This window comes from Athalia rosae, chromosome 5 (assembly GCF_917208135.1).
Source record: "Athalia rosae chromosome 5, iyAthRosa1.1, whole genome shotgun sequence".
Taxonomy (NCBI): Eukaryota; Metazoa; Arthropoda; class Insecta; order Hymenoptera; family Athaliidae; genus Athalia; species Athalia rosae.
In genome coordinates this window covers 11,866,721-11,884,734 of record NC_064030.1, presented here as the reverse complement: position 1 = coordinate 11,884,734, position 18,014 = coordinate 11,866,721, and the positions used below count along the sequence as shown (strand labels likewise).

Sequence of the window (18,014 nt, the reverse complement as noted above, 5' to 3'; positions counted from 1 at the left end):
AAGATTAGTATGTAAGTAATAGGATAACATGTTTACGTACGTTAGTTGAACAAATGTACTTTCGGACCTAATAAAGGATTATCCCGTACTTACTTGGTCCACCTATCAGACAACCTACCTAATGAATAAGAACACAGTATATCCAGTATTGAAAATCATATATACATTCAGAACTTTACATTTACCATTTGTATCGATATCAACTAATTAGCACTAAGAACTTTGTAAAAACACATCATATCAATACCTACGCCCTAATTACACCTCTGTATCAGGAACATACCCTTTGTCCCAAAACCTATGTTCCGTGTAACGGGGCGGGGGGGGGGGGGGGGGGGTGTTACGTCTAACGCCTCCTCTTCTTCCTCTTCTTCCTCTTCTTCTTCTTCTTCTTTTTCTTCTCTTACAATCAAACTATACCACGATCAACCCGACCCTCTACATCCTCTTCTCCTATTTCTCCACCGCATCACTCTGCATACTGTTGATCTATGCTGTTGCTAGCTGCATCTAAAAACCCCACCTAATTCCGAGTTTTCCTTCTTCTCGCTATTCCGTCGAAAACTGAGACTCTCCACTACCATCCGGCTGAGCAACATCAATCCTCTTCATCAAATAGGGCTTCTTACGTATTAATAAATAAGTAATCACGAGAACACCAATTGTCGAACCTTTATCATTCCAAACCTTCCAGCAAGGGGGCGAACCCTTTATAATTGTTGACGCACCGAAAGTCGCACGTTACAGTAGTAGGACTTGGCGGGCTATTTCGGAGAAAAAATTCAGAATTCTTGCAGGACAATATAGCATTAGCCCGCCAAGAACTACGTACTCCAATATTTTTTTTCTAATTTAATTTATATTTCCAATCTTTATTGTTTTTTAATTCATTGAATTGATTTTTATCAATTGCTTTCCAATTTCGTAATCTTTCAAATAATTATTAGGGTTGTTTTATTTTTATTCCAATCTTCTCGAGAATTTCTATTCGTGTAGCAAAGTTCCATGTACTTGGCACAGTAATTGATTTGGATTATTTTTTTCCTATTATTCATGAATTCTTCTGATTAATCATGTGGGTGCCTGTTTAGGCACCAACAAGGTGGAGGGCCGAGTTTCATGTGTAGAATGGAAGGCGATAGAATAATTATCGGCGATGATCGCCGAGGTGAGGTAGAGGGACGATCGGGAATTCCTCGATAAGAGCCGAGGATTCGCAGAAATCAAAAGGAAGCCCAGAGATAGTGTGTGTCTCCCAGGATCGTTGCGACGTGCACGTCAAATATACCTATATATATATACCCAGGAAATTATCAGATAAGTTTCAAATAAATAATATACATTTCCACGAGAGATAAGGGAGACCAGAACTTGAATCGAACTGTTTCATACTAGGCCCTAATATATATTTTATATCTATAAGTCCTTTCTACGCTTGATTCTGTCATATACACAATTACTTCATCTGTCCATTTTAACATATATGTTTTGCTTAAAGCTAAGTCTGCCTGTTATTTCGTTATTGTCGACATTTTTATTTATACAATAATCGTTATTTATTTTTGTGCCTTGTTTTCACCGCAAATCGTTGGTTCACTAATTTATTATTATATCTGTGATAGCGTCATATATTCTCATTTTTACACCTCAAGATTGTTAGACAAGTGGACCGAAGAGATTTAATAAGCTTTTGTTATGTGCATATATGAACGCAATTTATTGGAATTAATATAAAATGACTATAGGTCAAAAGACGTTAACATTAATTTGAATTCATTGGTCCTAAGATCCTAATCCATAACATATCGGTCGATCGTCTTAATCCGATCAACCAGGCTAGCGATCCCCTAAATAAGAGAATCGTTACAATCATTAGATATATTTTAATGGTAGTTACTGTTGAATATTTGATGTACTTGGCGAACTTTTTTGCACCGTAGGTGCCTTTTGTGGGATTATCCTTAATGCGTCTCGTTTATTGTCCTTTTTTCAGAACACTCATTTCTAATGCATCAAAGGCAAGTGTTTACTCTGTCATCGACGGAGATCATCCTATCCTATTTAATCCACCATATCATTTCTCTGATCAAAATAACATCAGTCGTGGTTTCTACGATATTATCGACAGATAGATTCTAATATTTTCGGTAAACACACCGTGGATCATAACAGATCGTGGCCGGTCGATGCGATCCCCCACCTCTGCTGTGGCGCTGCTGTAAATTCGACTAGGGATATTTTGCGAGAACCTAAATCAGATAGCGTCGTGTTTCCGTATTTCACTCATGAACACGGTCGGTGTACGTACACAAGCATACCCCCACCACGCTTCCCGCACCTTTATTCCTATCTATACCCAACGTTACGACGTTTGTTGTGTGTCGACTACATTGCCCGTGACCGACAAGCCTGTCCTACGACACCAAATCACGCGTTGTCGCTGCCTTCTACATACTGCCAAAGTTTGTTATCGTCACTACTCTTTGTAAGGTAAGCCGATGATTTTATGTAAAACCATGAAGCTCCTTTGTTAATTTTGGTAATTCATTGAGTTGAGAAATTGAAATTGTTGTGAACGAACCCGCGTGCTGCTGTTGAACCGCGTTGGTGGCTAAAGTAAGAGAGGCTTGGTGGCCGGATGTTGCGTTTCGAATATTATTTTGATATTAAATGGGGTTGGTTGTTACCTTCGAATAGTACGTACGTTATACATTAAGAAGAGAAAACGGGCCATTTCAAGCGAGGCATGCGTTAGGGTAGGTTTCAGCCCTCAACTTTGACTCGTGCACCATCATCTCACTCTACCTAGAAATTGCCCTCACCCCTTGTTGCACATCGTACTTCTGTCAATAAATGCAAGTATAGGCCCTTTTTCCAATAGAAAATTTTTGAACCAAAATTCAACTAAACTGAAATTTCGATAAACTTTCGAAATCATGAACCAAAGTTCATGATCTCCCGACGGAGGTATAATTAGTCCACGTGAAAAATAAGCAATGTGACATCTACTTAACTTACGATACAAAAGGCCGATTCCATGCACGTGTTGAAAAAATATTATTTTGATATCGAGTTTGGCTGGTGTATCTACTCTAGTAGCGTATCTTCTCGCTTACTATTACACCTAATTTTTGCACCTAATTTCGCCTTAAGCATTAATTGCTTTTACTTTTGCTGTTGTTGCGTATTTCGCTTGAGTGAAATCCAAAGATTACGTCACTATTTTCTCGGGTACGAACGTAGATGCGTTGAGGTTCGGTACCGTATATTTTGGCGAATATCGAAAGACCATCGTCTGCGATACCCTATCGAATATTGTTAATCGCTACTAGAATACATTATTTTGAGTGAGATATTGCCCTGCGATATTTGATCTTTTGTAGTTTAGTTCGCATTGCGTTGCTGCATTCGGCACACCATTATCGCTTTCCTCCAGACTAAAATTTTGCAGTAGAATCGAAAGCCTCGCGAACTCTCCGACGATGTGTTGCGTTGACCGAAGATTTTTAGACAGCCAGCCGTAGGTAATAATTTGACGCAAGCAATGGGCCACGGGGGGCACGGCGTTAACCGTGTAGTTCTGCATTATCGGTCGCATCGGTAAAAAAGAAACGATAGTATGCCGTCACGACAGCACAAAAAACATGCTGCATTATTCGCCGAATGTGCCGCGGCGTTGACTGAAGATTAATAATCTTCAGTCAACGGCCGCGGTTTTTACTAGAACTTGCACGCGAGCTCATTTAATCTCTAGCAATGAAAAACGAAGCACGTAAGTATTCAAATTTCTGGCTCATAATATCGAATATGCGCATGTAATCTGGAACTTACGATAGCTGTACTGTAACTGAATATTTGATTGTTCATTGGCAATAGTATGCGAAATGAAGGATCATATTCGGTATTTGTAGCCTGTAGGCCCAAAATAACGTGTTTTTTTTCTCGCTCATTGCTCTAATATCTACCAGAAATAATTGTTCCATTCGTTTGTGGATGGAGAAGAGTGTTTTTATTTATATTTGCAGAAATTTTTTGATTACAAATGATAGACCATATAATCACATAATTAACACGCTAGTTCATGGTATGTGATACGCATATTGAGAATAATGCATATGGGGCATTCCATGCCAAATCACCGAGTTTTTTTTTCGACCCCTTTCGATTTGGCTGAAAATGAGCTATTATTTTCTACCCTATCAAAGACATTTTTCTGAATTTTTTCAGATTTTTTTTCCCAACCCAAAAAAAGTTACGAATTTTTGAAAAAAACCGCTTTTTTTTTTTAAAATGCTATAACTTTTTCAAAAATTTACCTTTCGGAACGTTTTTTTTTTTTTGAATTTTTGTTTTCAAATGTAGTTCTTAGAACAAAGTATAAAAAAATTTTCAGAAGTCAGGATCTATGAAATATTTTAGTTTTTTCAATAAAATCGTGATTTTTTCAAAGTTCGACACTTTTGATTTTCAATTTTTTTGTCTCAAAAAAAACTTCAACTAAAACTGTATTTAACCCCGCCATTCCCATTTTCTGCCAACTTTTTTTTTCTAATTTTACTCATTTTATAAAATTTTGCACTAAAATTTTTTTGGTTTGCTTCTTAAGCCTCAGAGGTCAGATGAAATTAAACTAAGAAAAATATAAATTGTATTAGTAAGAGTAAAATTATTTTATTTAAGTATAATGTTTTATAATTTATACATTCTCAATATTATAATGATTTGCGTTGATTCAACGATTGTTTCCTCGGTTTCTTAATCACACAGTGTTGTTTGGAGTTTGGTGATGAAGAATAGGACTTTACCTCCACAACAGAATTCAATAATTAAAAAAGTTTTTAAAGCGACTATTCCGCGGGAAAAGACAGAAATAAAAAAAAATTGAGAAATTGAGAACATTTTACCTAGAGAAAATATTTTAAGCTGACAAAAATAATTTTATTCTTACTAATACAATTTATATTTTTCTTAGTTTAATTTTATTTGACCTCTGAGGCTTAAGAAGCAAACCAAAAAAATTTTAGTGCAAATTTTATAAAATGAGCAAAATTTGAAAAAAACTTTTTTTTCAATCGAAAAAAAAAATTAGAAAAAAAAGTCGGTACAAAATGGGAATGGCGGGGTTAAATACAGTTTTAGTTGAAGTTTTTTTTAAGACAAAAAAATTGAAAATCAAAAGTGTCGAAATTTGAAAAAATCACGATTGTATTGAAAAAACTAAAATATTTCATAGATCCTGACTTCTGGAAATTTTTTTATATTTTTTTCTAAAATCTAAATTTAAAAACAAGAATTCAAAAAAAAAAACGTTCCGAAAGGTAAATTTTTGAGAAAGTTATAGCATTTTAAAAAAAAAGAGCGGTTTTTTTTCAAAAATTCGTAACTTTTTTTGGGTTGGGAAAAAAAATCTGAAAAAATTCAGAAAAATGTCTTTGATAGGGTAGAAAATAATAGTTCATTTTCAGCCAAATCGAAAGGGGTCGAAAAAAAAACTCGGTGATTTGGCATGGAATGCCCCATATGTATATTCTATGAAGATTCATTCTACGTGTGTGCTGTGTTACTTTTTTATCACTACAGGAGTATTTATCCTACCAAATATAATAAGCGAATATGATTTTGCCCAATATTGGAGTGATTAATGTAAAAAAAACACATGATTTTGGGCTTACAAATAACGATTAAGATCCGAAATGAATTTCTCAAATATAACGGCCGTTTAGTGCATTATATGGCTTACCCCCTGACATTCGCAACATTCTATGATGATATGATCTCAATTTTCACAGAACCACCCAATAACCGAGAAATACAATTTTATATCGAATATTTATTAAAAAAATAAAAATTTTATTTTAAACTAACTTGATTCGTTTCAATTTTTTGTTTTCTTACCATTTTGAAATGAGTATCCACGGAAAAAGTTACAACTACAAATAGACATTAATGTACGTAAATTGATATATATGGTATTAGGAATTCTTGGAAGTTTTCAATTGTAGGTCTCACAAAAAAAAATCGAAGATTGAAAGCAAAAGAAATAATTACGGAAATGGAAGGAGGAAAAAACAGTTCAATTATATCATACAGGGTGTATCCGAAAGTGAAGCATTCGTTTTACAGTATATCAATCGCACCAAAGTGAGTCATTAGCGTGATATTGTTCAGATTAAAGTCGTCAGTTTACAGAGATATAGGAATGCAAGGCTTCCGAGTTCAAATGCATTTTTTTCCATAGGTAATACAAAAATGGTTATATTGATGATACAAATGTAACTATTTGTCATTATAATTATTACTGTAGACATCAGTTGGTTGATGATTTGAAAATTGCGAGGTCAATAGTTCACCAAGAGGTCGTTATATTCTGTACATGGGCCATTCCACGTGAACCTCTCAAATATTTTTTTAATTTTGTATGTCGATAGTCCATGGGGAGTTAGAATTTTTGTGCCAGAGGATTTTTGAATCAGTGCAAACTTCGATTTATTATTAACAATCGAAAAATTGAGCAGCATTCTCTTCAAAAATCATAACTTCATCAAAAATGATGTTAGATTCAATTCTTTTTTTAGCATTTACGCGGATAGTGCCACAGATTCAGAAAAAATAGGTGGTTCCGAAAAAGTTTATTTATCATTTGGTTAATGTGATGCTGATATATACTTTGAACTATACTACAGCCTGTAAATTAATTTCAGAGGTGCGTTCGGCTTCGTTTTCCAGTAAAAAATCATCAAATAATAAATCCGAGAATATATCATCGCTTAGGCGCGTACTCGCGCGCGTCAAACCGTTGAGAATACCGGATCTTTTCTCCTATACTTCGCTACTTGGTGTACGCTCGGCGGCGGCATTCGCGAGTCATTTTTACGATGATCGACACCATTGAAAAATCTGAAAAAAATACCATAGCTTTCCCATCACTCTCCAAATGTTTCGAAACCGAGAAAGAGTACATTCCTGGAACTTGACTCTATCGCTTTGGAGAGTGATAGCAAAGCTAGTCTAAAAAAGTGTTCTTTTGAAAAACTGAACACTAGTCGTTCAAACAAGTAGTCGGACAACACAATTCCAATTATTTATTGAAGTTGAAACTTGGTCAAATTATTCCTGACCGATTCGATCGTGTTTTACGTTTAGATTTGATTGGTGTTGTTACATTTTTTTGCTATGAATACAAATGACCCATCTTTTATAAACGGCTTGAATAAGGAACACTGTACGACATGTGGATTCGAATAATACATATTCTTCGCACCGAGTTGGCAAATGCAACCAAACTACTCAATACATAAGAAAGATTGAAATCAATTGAAATTGTATCGTCCATTTCTTTATTTCTAACGAGCGGTTGCTGCAGAACGTACGGCATACATTGTATCCATTTAATCCGGTCAACATGCATCATTTCAACGAATTCCAGTTCGCCTTCTCTGGAAATTATGATCGAGGTGTCATTTGATTCGAAATGGCGTCTGCAAACTTTTCGAAAAATTTGAATTGCAGTGGCGCTCGAAAATATTGCGATTGTTATCAACAATTTAGTAAAAAGAAGGGGTTTGGTTTTTCACGATTACGTTGAAAAGTTATTAGGATTTTCCACAAATTTTCAAAAATATGCAAAAAAAGAAGGAAATTTCCCGAAAGAAAGTCCCCATTCCCGGAACTGTAGGACCATTCTTCATAATTTTCCCAGAAGGGTGAAAATACTGATGAAAACGGGCAGTCTGGTTTACGCGCGTCACGCCCTCACCAGCCAGTATTAAATATGAAAAATAAGAGATGAAAAAATTCAGACACCTACTGAATAGATTACGAAACAATGATCCGGCGGCCAAATATTGTTATCGCTATTTTCCAATTAGTTATCCATGGATTACTAAGGAATTTTTTGCTGCATGTACATGAACACCGTCAGTTGATTATAACATAATCGAGAAACACATCTCGAATTCTTGTCTTTTCTTGAACCTATTATTCTTGAAAGGCTTCCAAATAAATCCTCGTTGAGAAAATTTTGAAATGTTTATTTTTTTCTTTTTCATCTACAATCTATGGAGTGAACAAATTAGAAACTTGAATTGAGCATCTGGAAAAAGTTATTTCATACAAAATTTCGATCGATCCGCATTTTTCCTATCGAAAACTACATGAAAATGTTTTTCTTCTTAATTTTTCTCCCATTGTTCAAAAAATTGTTGTAAACAAGTTTTTCCTGCTTTTATGTTTGAATATGTATTTCATACACTCTTACTGATATGACATTATATCTGCAACTTGTCTCAAATTTTTTTTCAAAACAATCGCAATGAATTATAAAAAATAATTGAACAAGAACTTTGGCTGTAAGCTCAATTTGGTCTTTGATTAATGTAAAATGGATAATTTTCTGCTGTTTTAATTTGTTTGTAACAACTTATTTGTTAAACTAAAAATAAAAAAATGACATTTTTCTTTTCTTTGTCAATGAAGACAAAGGTTAATTAAGAGTTTTGGAAGAAAAACGGTTTCTTAATATTCATAACAAGTTGTTGAAAAAAAATGTCATTAAGAAATTGGGTTTTAAGTGATAAAAATTTTTTTTTAAGAAACGAAATTTCTTTCAAGAATCATCGTTTGCATCAAAGATTCACTTTCCAAAAAAACATTCTATTATCTTATTAACGACGCATTCGTTTACAACAACTCTTTAAACGATGGGGCTTAAAAATTGAACAAAAAATATTTCCATGTAGTTTTCGATAATAAGAATACGGAGCTATCGAAATATTAGATCTCTTTGAAACCCTTTTGAGAATAGATTCCACACGTAAAATAATTTGTGGTTTTCAGTTTGAAAATGAAGGGGGTTTTCATGTTTATTGAGAAGTTGTGAAACGTTTTAGATTAACAGAAGCACACATAGTTGAGAAATTGCGAATATGTTTTTGGCTATTATTCATTCAGGTACCCAAATGGTACCTGAATCTTATTCCTCAATATATATTTCACGAGTAGGAATTCTTTTTCTGTATGTATGAAAGAATCGTGCGGAGCTCGGGATAGTCACTTCACCCGTTTTTGGCCCTATTTTCACCTCCCAATTGAAATGGCACAATATTGCCGGTAAACTTTAATGAGTTAGGCCTTTATTCGGGAAATTTCTTGTTTTTCAAGCAATATCGTTGAATTTGCAATATCTGCGATAGTTTTCGAGATAGTCCCTACAAATAATGTCCTTTTCCATGTTCTTCACTGAATTGTTCATACCTTTTGGAATTTCTTGGAATGCAATTTGAATTTTTCCAAAGAATTTCTAGACACCATTCCAAATCGCATGAAACTTCAACCATGATTTTAGGTACAGGTGCTCTGAAATTCGTGAAAAGTGGACTTATAGCTAGATCTTTGATCTAGCTAGTTATCGCTCATATTTTGTGTTGTTTTATCAAGAATTGACACTGCTTTGAACTTGTGAATTAAATTAATATTCTAAAATTGGTCGAGGCGGAACTTGGATCTTCGCGGTATTGTCAGATCCAAGGTGCAAATAATTCGTCGCCTAACGACCCGGTTGCAGCAAGGCATAATTGCGAATGAAGCGCTTGCGAAGGTGGTTGCTCAATAAGTGTAAGGCTTTTTATCAACTTTTGTGATGATGCAATCGTTTCACAAAAATTAAGCGACGTTTTCAGAAGACGAGAAGCAATCAGCTCTGAAAATTTCAGAGAAGATTTCGGTTTCGTGCTGCCGTCGCAAAGTTCCATTAAGGAATGATCCGGCAAAATAAAACTCTGCATGGATCTTCGGATCAAGCGACAGTCCTCCTCTGTTTGCCTAGATCTTCGGATCAAGCGACAGTTCTCTTCTGTCTGCATGGATCTTCGGATCACGCGACAGTTCTTCTTTGTCTGCATGGATCTTCGGTTCAAGCGACAGTTCTTTTCTGTCTTATGGATCTTTGACTCAAGCGACTATATGGGAAGCCATGTTGATTTACCTTCTCACAGTGCTTCCTGAAAACGAAGTTTTCCAAAAATTCGGCCAAAGAATCAACGACAAAATATTAAAAGTAAATAGCACGGATAGTCATTCGTATTTGAAAATTTGTTCATTCAATAAACGAATACAAAATAGACCATTTTTGTAGAATATGACTCAGCATTACAGATTAAAAAAAAAATATTTGATATTGATATTCAGCAGCAACAAGAATTGTTAATTAAGAAATGTCTTCATACAGTTTTCGTGGTTATAATAGGAAACAATTAAATCATTTTAAACAAAGGTCGTTTTCATAGCTCTATGTTTCAATTTTTTCATCCTTCTGATTGTTAGTAAAAAAGTCGAAACTGGAAATTCAAACATGTCAAACGGGATTTCTTTTCAACTTTCTAAAAATAAATTCCAGAAGTAAAAGAATTTGCGGTTTTTGTATTGGGGTTTTATGTTGAATGAGGAGTTGTGAAAAGTTCTAGATTAACAAAAGCATGAGTAATCGGGAAATTACGATTTTGGTTTTTCAGTTTTATTTATTCAAGTATCCAAATGGTTTCCGAATCTTTTCGTTCGTTAATGAGTTGTAACTTTCTTTTTGTGTTTACGTACGAAAGAATCGTGCCGAGCTCGGAGTAGTCACATCACCCGTGTTTATGCACTATTTTCATCTCTAAATTGTAATTATAAATATTGGCGGTAGACTCTCAGGAATAGGTCTTTATTCGGCAAATTTCTCGTTCTTCAAGGATTTTTCTTTAATCTGCAATATTCCTAAAAAATGATGGCTTTTTCCATTTTTTTTTCCCTCATTGTTCACAACTTTTTAATTTTCTTATAAAGCAATCCGAATTTTTCCTAAGAGTTTCTGGACGTCATACCTGAACCATTATTTTCTGGTGAAGGTTCTCTGCAATTCGTAAAAAGTGGACTTGTCGACTAAACCGTTTTCCATTCTCAATAAATTCGGAATTTCCGGGAATAACCTGTATTTAGAACGCTGACGTCGACATAGCAGAACTCGTATAGCGACTGGTAAGATACAGTTTGACGACCTACGTTACCCGTCGCCGAACATTGTAGTTGAGTCCGAACTGTTCGAGGTCACTGAGAGGGCGTCCGGCGACAGTAAAAATCTCGAGCTTCAATAAACCCTATTTCGCTGGCTGTCTTTAAAAATCTTCAGTCAACGCCTTTCGTAACCCCCTAACATCGCCTGTTACCTTTTCGGTCACTAACAATGAGACGGGAAATTGGCACCGAATTACACAATATACAGCCTCCCGGTCTATTGCGATATTGTTTTGTTATCGATTTATTCCAACATTTTTGCGATGGGCTTTCCGCTCAGGTGATCGATCGTACATTCAACGGCTAAACGTCGTACTGTCGAGTAGAGGAAATCAAAGGATCCTTATGGATAACGTGAAATTCGGTAAAGTCATAAGAAATTATAGGGAATTACTTGGAAGCATTTCAATAATAAAAAAATTGCATCGCAAGTGTTTGAAACTGTTGGAAATCGTGGTTCAAAATATGGGTAGATTTGTTGAAAAATTGCTAAATTTTGCAAATTGGTGCAGATATTATTCAACCCTCGGTCTGTAGGGCAAGATATAAAATTTTCGAAATAAATAGTGGAAAGTTTTTGTCGAACAAAATAATAATACATATGTTTCTGGAAAATTTGAATTTTTTCATTCATTTAGAAAATACAGTCCGATCATTGCTTCGTTTTATTGTCAGATGAGCATCATTGACTCAACATGGGTTTGAAAAAATATTTTAATCTTGATAGGCAGAGAATCGATTTGCGACAGAAATGTTACACGGCGCTACAGAGGGTTAAATGCTATTTTCAAGGTCAGGTTGGTATAGAATAGTGTCCGGTTAGTATTTAAATATGTAACGAATCATCGAAAAAGAGGTTGAATGTGGGAACGAGAATCGATGATTGGGGAATGATGGGTGGGAGAAATATGACTGACAAGGCAAGAGCGTTGATGATCTACGGACACTTTCTCACGATCAGTGACAAGCAATCTTCTATACAATTGGCACTGTAACCTGATTATACATATTAAGCGAATTTATCATTAGTCCAGTTATACATCTCTACCTACTATAAAAAACAATTCAACGATCATATCCAACTTCAACTTCCGGGGTGTCACCGGAAATGGACTCGCCTTGCTTGAGATTGGAACATTGTTGAGCCAAAATTCTACTGAATGTTCACTGAATGTGTATCTATGGTGCAATGAAAACTCAGAATGAAGAATTCATTCTTTATAGGAAAAACATTTCTCCAAACAGCTTTTTCTTAGCGAAGTCAACCCATGTAACCCCTTGAATTGCATGAAAAGGTTTTCTTCAAGACTCTTCATCTGATATATGACCGTAGTATAGCTGCCTGAAAAAATAACTCTTCTGAAACCACGATAGAGTATTTTGGCGAAAAAAACCAATTAGCGGAATTTTTCGTGGTTCTTCAAAGAGCATGGTTTCGATAAAAAAGTATTCAAGCTTTTTTCGCTATAATTCTTAGATAATTATGAATTAAAAAGTCTCTTACGCTCTTTCGGCAATGCCTAGTCCCTCTATTATGCCTTACTGCCCTTCTGCTTTTGGAGGTTTATGGAATACAAATTTAATATTTTGGAAAATCGATTTAAAAAAAAAAAAGGAGTGCACTACCCCGTCAATTTGATTCCGATGAGTTGTATGTTATTCATTTATAGCCCTATTGAAAATATTTTATCTGGGATCATTTATTGTTCGAGACGATTTGCTTTCTTTGTTATTTATCTTCGTTTATTTGTATTTTTTTTATTCGTACTCATCGATACATTTGTAATTTCTTCTATTTGACTGAATCATAAGCATGCTTTAAATAAAACATAAATAAGAATGTTGCACGTATTATTTTGGTAGTTATTTCAGAATTAAAAATTTATTAAGCTGAAGTGGGATGCTCAATGGAAAATTAAATTTCAGAATCAATTTGGGAGTACTTTCAACCTATTGAAAGAGAAGGACGGCCGGACGTAACACCGCAGAAAGTGGACACGTTTAACTATGTCTGTCGATAGAATTAACGGTACCGCGAATGATTTACAGAAGATGCAGGGCACAATTGATGTTGAAGAAAAGCGTCGCCGTAAATTGTGGGAACGGATGGAAGTTGACATAGGCGTTCGCGTACCTATACACGTAAAAAATATCTTGAAATTTAACAACCTGGACAACGTCTTGTGTTTCCGCAAAATTACGGGGGATCTTATAAGCGAGCTGGAGGACTTTGCCAGAACAATAATGCTATTACTCTTGGCGGAGAGTGAAAATTTGCAAAATTATTACGGAATATTCCATAAAGTGCCTGGGAAGTTCAAATTTCTACCTGGAGATAGGATCTTAATACTTGAGTGTGTAGATCACGCGAAATCGAAAGCTAAAGACTATTTTTATTAGTGGTTTTTTTTTTATTGAACTCGAGAAAATACGACTAATTATCTTTTGTAAACTATTAAAACACATGATAAATATATAATCAGGTATAACAAGTATAATTGTATTTAATGTATTCAATAATTCAAGATATGAAATAATCAAGTTGACTCAGGATTATGAGTTTTGACTGCGATTTTATAGATGGCCGTGATATGTAGGTAATTCTATTACTGAATGGTAAAGTGTAGTTTATTATCAGTTACTATTACCAACCCATCGATGTTTTCTTTAGTTTCAATATTTGAGATGTTTTGCTTTCGTCAAATCCGTCTTGTCTATTAAAAATCTCGTTTTTATTCAAATCACGATATTGTAAACTATGTAGTTTGTACTCATGTTTGTATATTTGAACTTGCTCGAGCTATGATCATACAGATAAAGTTTCATATGCATTTTTCAATTATGTAACGCTTAATTCAATCAATGCCGCAACCATTCAAATATCACTACATAATTTGTTAATCAGGCCGAACCCGGGGCCCAGTGAAAATTTGCTGTAACATTTTTTTTTTTTTTTAATCTTTTCCTTTGAATCACTAGATCAAATATTTCAATTAATCGTTGGAGATGCTTTCTGGTAGCCACGCGAACCCTCCGAACCCCTTACAAACCTATGAAGTCATCGCCAAATGAATGAATGCTATTTGCTACCCGACCTCCACCGAATCGTAAATATCGACTAAGGCAAAAACATTCGAACTGTAAAAATAAACCGCCAAGTACCAAATTGAAAATTATTTCGCTGTTATTTGTAGTAAAATAAAATAATAACGCGGAGCACTACAGATTCCCGACAAGCATTTGTCGTAAAGTCAGTCCGCGCTGTTTCGTGTACTGGATATCGAATAATCATTTCAAGAGCTGCATCCTTGGGGAGCGCATTATATTATCATCTGTTTGCTCCAGAATACTATTTTACGAGTGTACTTTGTATCATTTTATTTCTTCCAAATTATCTTTAGGATCATGAATAGGATTTGAAATAAAAAATGGGCCAACGTGCAGGTATATTACTGCGTACATATTAGCCTGAATCATTTACTATTTGACGAATGGGATTGGCCTATACTAACGGAGTATCGCCTTGAGGATTAGGGAGCCTTCAGGAAAATCGGCGACGCCCGACGCCCTAATCCCCAAGGCGATACTCCATGTTTTCTATTTTTCCATCTCTACAGGGTAATTGCTATTTCATCATTAATCGAGGGGATATAATCGAGAGTACAAATAAATAAATATTTGATTTTTTCCTGTGTATAGGCAAACAGAATGTTGAAGACCGATTGCAAGTATACAGGCTTTTTAATTCAATTCCCAATTATCATGAACTTGAATTTTCAATTAAATTGGAAAAATAGATATCTCGGATACAGATAAAGTTTTTTATATATGCCTGAATATGTGGAAACACTACTTCTCTGATGTAAGATGAAAATCTGAATCGCGTTTTTCACGAAGATGATCGATATGAGGTAGATGTTCCAATTACTGAAAATACTCTAGTTATTGACTCTATGTAAGTTAAATGCAGTCCGATGATTGGGACACGACATCACGGGCATTGGTCAAAATGCGAATGTTCAAGATTGGTACAAACAGTTCGTTTCAGATATAAATATACACACGTTTTTGAAATTTTTTATACGTTTTTTTACATGAGTAATGCGCCACGGGCCATTTATTTCGCCATTTTTACGCGACCTGCAAGAGGTAAAATTTCAAGTTTCAACACTGAGATGCGGAGGGGTGCATTCGAAAGGTAACAGAGCTTCAAAAATTCACATGAGATAATACTGCGATAAGGGTTTTGCAAATTCGAAGTTTCGGGCTTCAAAATCGTTCCTGAAAAACTTTGATACGATGACTGAGTCGGTCAGGATATTCGATCAAATATTTATGGACAATAATTCCTTCAGAGTCGCATAACTCATGCAAAAAAACGTACGAAAATGAAAAAAAAACGTATTTCGAAGAGGACACTTTAACCTTTAAAATGACTTCAGAAAAATTGAAATCCAACGACTGAAGCACCTCGTGCACCTTCTCAAAGTCAGAAGTTTACTTCACGTTTTCTACACGAGTTGAATCAGGAGGGTGTAACTAGTGAACAATAAAGCGCTATCCAAATCAACTCAAAGCGTCTGGAAGGTGAAGCTTCAAGCTTCAAAATGCTCTAATTCACCTCAATTACCTCTCTCCACCTGAATTTTTCGAGCGGTTATGAGGTTTCGGAATTGGACGCTTTTCGGAGTGAAAACAGGGTGACCCGCTAATTTTTATTCGCAGTATATTTTTCATCGGTTACGATAATTTAATCGCGAACCGATTCATCTTTGAGTATATTTGCTAATGGAATAAGTATGACGCTTAGAATATTCGTATTAAAAAAAAAAACATGTGTAACTTCACTGAAGTATCAGGAATTGGAACCTTCACCTCGTTCAACAAACTTACTCATTATTAATTGTGCTATGTCAAATGTCAGATGAATATATAAGTGCCAATGATTCATGTATATCGGATGAGGACTGTTCTGACGTCTTACGTGTTATATTTGATTACTTTCTGTTGGCTTACCAATGTTTTTTGTTCCGGGAGAGTATTTTAGCTGTCTTTTCTTTTGTATTTTAAGGTTGTCCATTACATGGTTTCGTGAATCTGATTTTGTTTGCTCACTTGTGCATCAGTTTTCAATAAAATTATAACTTATTCTTGTAATGTACTTTGAATTATAGCATTTCCAATGTAGCAGAATGTATTCCTTGAAATTATAATATAAAAACATGAGAGCGTGTGTAAAAAATGCGCCCGCCAAGTATGCAGCTCTTGAAGTGATTGTTCGATATCCAGTACACGAAACAGTGCAGTCTAACTTCACGACGTGTCTGTAGTGCTCGGCATGATTATTTTATTTTACTACAAATATCAATGAAATAATTTTGAATCCAAGTACATTGGAATATTAATTTTACGCGTGTACGTGGCTTCGTCGATTCTCGTATCAAAGACAGGTGGACATCGTAAGAGTATACCGTAGTGATTCTGATTTTGGATCACGCAACAAATTGCTACGCATATAGCTTCATAAATAATCGACTCGAGTTCTAATAGAATCCAGCGAGTCAGAACGAAAGTTTATCTCTTGGCCAATACTATGACAACCCATTTACAGGTAATTAGTTACTAATTTTCATACATCTTGTTTTTCAAACAAAAATTTGTTTAAATTAAATTCTTTCAGCCTGCACACTTGCCGTCACAAGCAGTTCAATAATTCCTTGAATAACTTTATCGTGGTTTCGTTATCTCCGAATGAAGTTATCGACGACATTTCTCCTAGTGACCGGACGGTGTAAGACAATTTTTTTGATTTTATGAAGATACAAAAAATGTGCAATGCTATAAATCGCATTATACATTTGATTTATCTGTTACTCAAATTTTTCCATAGAGAGATCATCGTCTACGTTGACTCCGTTGAACGAATTAAAGTTGTTGGTAAAATTAAAAAAGAAAAATTATTCAAATTTACCGGAAATAATGGCAGCGGCAGGCAAATTCAATGCTTGGCCTGGAAGGGGGAGATAGAGAGAGTGTCTACGCTGATCGCCTTGAATAGAGTGAGTGTTGAATTCATAATTCGGTCATTTTTGTAACTTTGATGGCGATGTCTCTTTGCTTGATCGCTTTCGGATCATACATATTGATGGGGCTACCTCTAAAAGGGTTGAAAACCCAACACTTATCACTGGAAATGTGCGATTTGAGTTAAATTTTAATTCAAATGCCGTGATCAACGACATCGGGCAGTTCAAAGATAATTATGATAATTTTGGAGGCGAAATCAGTAATACTTTCGGTAATCCGAGGACAATATCGCCAGCTGGAGTCCAGGTACCCCTCTTCGATTTCCTCTGCAACGTGAATTCGAAAGGCTCCAGAATGTTGAAAATCTGTCAACATCAACTACGCTGGAGGAGAAAATGACCAGGAAATGGATCCAAGCCTATTACCAGATTCCGGAACTTGTCCAGCCACTCCTTCCCTCTCCCATAAAAAATCCTCAACCCCTAGATCCTAAGGAGAGAGTCGTCAGCCCCGTCTCCAAAAACCCCCTGTTTTCGAATCTTGTATCCCTGTAAAAAATTCCCCCATCATAGTGTCTATCAGCTGAGACGATATTGTTCCACGAAAATTATCTAAAATCAAATTAGAAATGTTAGAAAAATTATTCTTAAAAAAAAATAAAAAAAAAAAAAAATAATAAATAAACGGAGTACATAGTACAATGATGAGACAGGTGTTATCAAATATAATACAGATTGTAAATAAAGATGTCTAAATGCTTCGAAAAAAATAAAATAAATAAATACAATAAAGAGGGTTCATTGATAAATATTTAACACCAACTAATATCGTTCTCATTTCGACATATTTATTGGGGGGGGGGGGGGGGCATTGTAACGTGGCGTACGATGGTCCCTACCTAACCTATAAGAAATAGGAGTAATTAATATAAAATTAAT

The 18,014-nt window shown here is 35.1% G+C and overlaps 1 long non-coding RNA gene across 1 annotated transcript; it reads left to right on the top strand.

The window, feature by feature from the left end:
- The first annotated feature begins 957 nt into the window (after nt 1-957).
- On the top strand, nt 958-17,792 carry LOC125500932. Its single transcript, XR_007278387.1, has 3 exons — nt 958-2,490; nt 12,976-16,840; nt 16,940-17,792. It is a non-coding gene; the product is annotated as an uncharacterized LOC125500932 (long non-coding RNA).
- Nucleotides 17,793-18,014: the final 222 nt, after the last annotated feature.